The 5,231-nt window shown below is 33.3% G+C and overlaps 1 long non-coding RNA gene across 1 annotated transcript; it reads left to right on the plus strand.

Annotated features, from left to right (window-relative positions):
- The first annotated feature begins 205 nt into the window (after positions 1 to 205).
- LOC147804146 (uncharacterized) lies at positions 206 to 5,009 on the plus strand. The gene is made up of 3 exons (XR_015428873.1): positions 206 to 461; positions 1,908 to 1,995; positions 4,486 to 5,009. It is a non-coding gene; the product is annotated as an uncharacterized LOC147804146 (long non-coding RNA).
- Positions 5,010 to 5,231: the final 222 nt, after the last annotated feature.

Consider the following 5,231-nt stretch of genomic DNA (forward strand, 5'->3'; position numbering starts at 1 on the left):
AATATGTAACTAAACTTATTTCAGATAAATAAATGTCTAATACTCCTAAGAAAGTCATAAAACCTAGAGGTAGAAAAGAATTTGGCGACAAAAATTAGTGAGAAAACTTCTTTGATAATAAAAAATAAAGAAAAAAAATACCCTTTATCTTCAACAAATTATCTAATAAATAACCGTTATCCCCATTTATATCTAAAGTAAAATGTATTGCTTTAAAACAATGAATCTTTCTGGTTGTAATTGTAAAGCTATTTTTCATTAAAAGCGCAACATAAAAACTGTATTTATTATTATATTCATGTTGAGAGCAAAAAAAAATATTGTTTTAAATAATATTCCACATAAGTGGAGTAAATATGAAGAAGAAAAACACAGTTGTTATTGATTTAAATATACATGCGTTTGAAGGCCAGAGAAAAGAAATATGTGTGCGCATGTTTGTTTTATTGATGTTAAAATAAGTAAGTCATAATACTACTTTCTTTTTAACTATTTTACTCTTCTTCGGTGTTTCGTTTATTTTTAATTATTAAAAAAATTATTATTTTTATGTATTCGCATTTATAATAAGATTATTTCCATATTTTATCTTATATGTATAATATATGTTCGCATCTATAATGAGAATATGTCTGTATTTTCTCCTATATGTGTATAGAATAAAAACGCATTGAGACCGCGTGTTTATTTTAATATCAAAACAATTAACTTATATTTCATTTTTTTCATGTCTGTTTTATTTTGTTCGATATTTTGTTAAGTTGAATTTTTTTGACAATGCATATAAAAAAAATATTATTTCTGCGTGTCTTTAATGTGATTATATTTTTATCCTATGAATTTTCCTATTTTTCGTTGTAAATAATTCTACTATGCAGAATGAAAAATAATATTTCACTTCGGTGTTTCTTATGTTACGTTTTTACTTTATTAATTAATTTTTTTACTGTCAGTTAAATAAAATTTTTAATAATATTAATAAATTTTTTATAATATTTCATCCAGAGGGTATAAATGATTTAAACGTATTTTTGTGGCACAGGAAGAGGAATCGATCTAACAGTACTAAATGTATACGGCAGTACATAATCTAGAATAGCGGTTAAAATGCTTAATTTTTTTTTTTTTTTTTGGTCGTATGCCTGTTTTTAGGCAGTGGGGGTGCGATTATTCCTTTTTTCAGTGGCGCTATCTATGGCCAGGAATTTTACTTTTGCCACGCCATTCACACAACCGCAACCCGTTTATAGGGCGGGTCACATTCACACACAAAGGAGAAAGGACATAGAACACACAGAGAGAGAGAAAGAAACATCCATGCCTTGCCCGGGATTCGAACTCAGAACCATTATGATGCAAGGACAGTTCCCTGCCCCCTACACAGGCCGTTCGGCAAAATGCGTAATAACACTTTCAAGTTACTATTAGTGATTTATTTTTGTGGCGAAACTTAAAAACCACTCTTGTGCTATATACATGGAAAATATAATTTATGAAATTCAAAATAACCTTATGATTGGTAAAAATATGTTTATATTAATATGCAATTTCAATAATAAAATTTCCTAGAATATTTAGGCTGTAAGAAATTTCTAAGATTCCGTTCCGATTTTGGAATCGTATTATTATTTAAACTCAGTTGACCATCCTTTATTTTGTTATCCATGACTATGTTAACTGAATGAAAATGACAGTATAGTCCAAAGGGTCATGCCATCAGCCAAGCTCAAAGCTAAGTGTTATTTTAATTGTGTTCAATGGATTCTAAGTTCTGGAAAAAGTTGGAAACATAGCATATCAAAATAATAAATAACGATATAAATACTTTTAACTCTTTTAATGAAAAGAAATATGCATGATAAAATAGGCAAAAATACTTATTATTAAAATTTTCTTATGATTTTTAGGTTTGGGTTCTTGAATTTAATTTTAAATTCAAGTAAATGTTAAACTAAAGGAAACATCAAGAATATAATAGAAATATGGAAAATATAGGTATGAATTTTTTTATTTCTTCTTTTCCGATATTTTAAAATCTTTGATATAAAAGTATTTTTAAGCATCATTCTTGATCAAATGATAAAGTTTCAGTTACAACACCTTCGTGCAGCTGAGGCACTCTAGTCGGTCTTTTACTGTAATATCCCCTTACAGCCGAATTTCGTCACACTTTTCTAACAGGCATGTCCCGCATTGATGCTTGCCGTTATTTCACACAATGTTGCTTTTCTGTTAGCATCAAGGGTTCTACGCACGTATCGACGCATTCGGCTATTAAGTGCAGGTGGTCGGTTACCACGTTGTCCACGGCCGAAATAAGGTATTCTTGAAACTACAAATCTAAGAGTGTTGAATTTTGTCACAATTTCCGAAATGGAATGTCCCATGCTTCTATCTTCAACTACTATTCCTCGTTCATAGTTTGTTAATTTTCATCTTGCGGTCATATTTACATCAGAAACATTCTCAGATAACTTGAAAACAAATATAATTTCAGGCAGAGCACTACCTATGCAGGGTGTCTCAGTTAAGCGTTTCAGAACTTTTAAGAGGGGTAGGGGGCATCCTGACTACTCGAAATCATATAGCAATGTGGGGTCGGAAATGCATTCCTGAAGCGGTGACGTACACAGAAGCACCATAAAGAAAAGAGACCGTAAGTGAAAAATCGCTATAATAATACATTGAAAAAATTATATGGCCTCCTCGGTCACCCGACCTATCATGTCTTGATTTCTGGAGTCATATGAAAACACTGGTTTATGGCACCCCTGTTCATAATGCTGGTTGCAAGAATCGCAATAGCTGCCTGCGAGATATGCCTGGAATAATGTTCGAATGTCCATGCGCCGGAGATGTGAGGTGTACATTGTAGCCAGTGGCAGAAACTTCGAACACTTACTCTGGCCCATGCACCATATAATTTTTTCAATGTACAATTATAGCGATTTTTCACTTACGTCTCTTTTCTTTATGGTGCTTCTGTGTACGTCACCGCTTCAGGAAAGCATTTCCGACCCCACATTGCTATATGATTTCGAGTCGTCAGGATGCCCCCTACCCCTCTTAGAAGTTCTGAAACACTTAACTGAGACACCCTGTATACATATTTTACACGCGATACTTCTGTCATATGTATATTTGCATATTGCTCTCCCATGACTTATGTCACCTCAGTGTATGATATTAAGAAAATTTAAAACAGGATCAAAATGTAGTTTCTGGTGTGACAAAAAGGATTTGTAAGCTTTTTCCTCGTAAGCGATTTTATTAGCTCGTAAGTATTTGCGATTACATTGTCAACGAATACTTCATCAGAAGATTGAATTGAGCTGAACAAACTTGTGTTTAAAAATAAACCTTATACTAATCTAGATGTAAGGCATTTGTCACCTGAAGACAAAAGCTTCATGCATATAAATTTTTTTCGAGCGTGAAAACCCTATGCCAATCTCGATTTGAAGTTGTTTTATTGAAGGTTGTTTAACATGGCCCAGAATGAGGGCAAGTGGAATAGAGCCAGATTAACACAGACAGAGTAGTAACGATACGCTCTAGTAGCTATAGTTTTAGAGTAAACGATTAGCAGCATTTAGAAATATTAGTTAGCCTCAAAAAGGCTTAAATAAGCTTTTAAAATCATTGCATTGACATCGGTTTCAAAACGTCAATGCGTGCTAGCGCAACTTATCCCAGTAGAAATTGTTCTTAACGAGTTTGGCATAGTGTGATTATCCTCACAACAGGATATATGTCTTTAATCGTAAATGAAAAATACCTAAAAGCTACTAGTGTGTTTCATTAAATAGATTATATGGAGCCGCGGTAGCTCAGGGAATGGATCGTTCGCCTCCCAGTGAGACGACCCAGGTTTGAATCTCAGGGGTGGCTTATTGCTAAGAATTCTGCTTCCAGCTCGCACCAACCACAGTGATGGTGTAAATTATCCTCAGTGATAGACGGATCATGGATTTTAATTTTCTTACCGCCAGGTTGACCCTGGAGGTTTTTGTTCTTTTTCTCTTTATGTTACGCAAGTGCTGGTTAGTACCATCGAAAAGTCCTCCACGAAAGCTAGACTGTCCCAATGTTTGAGTCAGGAGTTCCCTTGTCTTCAGAGTAGGGATCAATATTACATGGCCACAGAGTTGAACATTGATAGTCGTAAACTCGGAATTGCGTCGGCTTTTCAACGCCGGTTATAAAATAAAAGGAATTATATGAAATAGCCACTTACCGTTATATACTACCTGTGCCTAAAACAATTATAAGTTCCATTCTAGAGAAAAATTAATTGTATTTCTGAAGGAAAATTTAATATTTTTTATGTAAATTTTCTCAAAGGTAGCTTAATGGATGAACACAATAATACGGCAAAAATAGTTCAAATTAAAACCTAAAATCTGAGCATATCCTATTTTTTCCGAACTCTAACCTGCTGAGTTATTTCTTCTATAAACTAAATGCAGAACTTATATCTTTTAGGACAAAAACGAAGTGGAGAGATAACTTATAAGGTACAATGTAAGAAAGTGAAAATAGAGTCTTCAAGAAACGTATGTTATATAGATTATATATCTCAACCACCTACTTTAGAAAGTATAACTCTTACGTCAATAGCAATAAGACTGTGGTTTGAACCCGATAGAAATGAGGACGTAAAGCAGCATTCTATGCGCTATGGATCTGAAATTATATGCACCGGACCGAGAGAGGCTTATCATAAATTGGAAGAACTGAGAAATTAGCAGATCTTCGCTTGCCTGATCTAGTAAAAATCAAAGTATCTGATGTCATCAGACCTATTGGATTGCAGTTGCTGAAATGTTTCGATTCGAATGACGATGAATATTGCAAAGTTAAAGATCTTTTTGAAAAACATTGCACAGTTTATTGGACAGGCATCATCGATAAACGTAGATCACTTGTAGAACTGATCAATAATGAAAACCAAGAAAACATTATTTGTCAACAGTGGCGTACGCAAGGGAGGGGTTTAGGGGTTTAAACACCCCCCTTGAGCTCGGACAAAATGGCAAAAATAAAAATTTTTGTAGAAATTATGCGAGCTATTATTTTGTAAGACTATAAATTTTTATGTGCCTTATACCTACTTTTTTTTCTCATGGTATTTCTCAGAATACAGAAAAAACATCTATATTACATAAAACGCTAATACGTACGTATGTATATACGTATGTATCAATAAAACCGATGATATTTCTTTTCTC

This window comes from Parasteatoda tepidariorum, chromosome 9 (assembly GCF_982258835.1).
Source record: "Parasteatoda tepidariorum strain Cologne lab strain chromosome 9, Ptep-v5.0, whole genome shotgun sequence".
Taxonomy (NCBI): domain Eukaryota; kingdom Metazoa; phylum Arthropoda; class Arachnida; order Araneae; family Theridiidae; genus Parasteatoda; species Parasteatoda tepidariorum.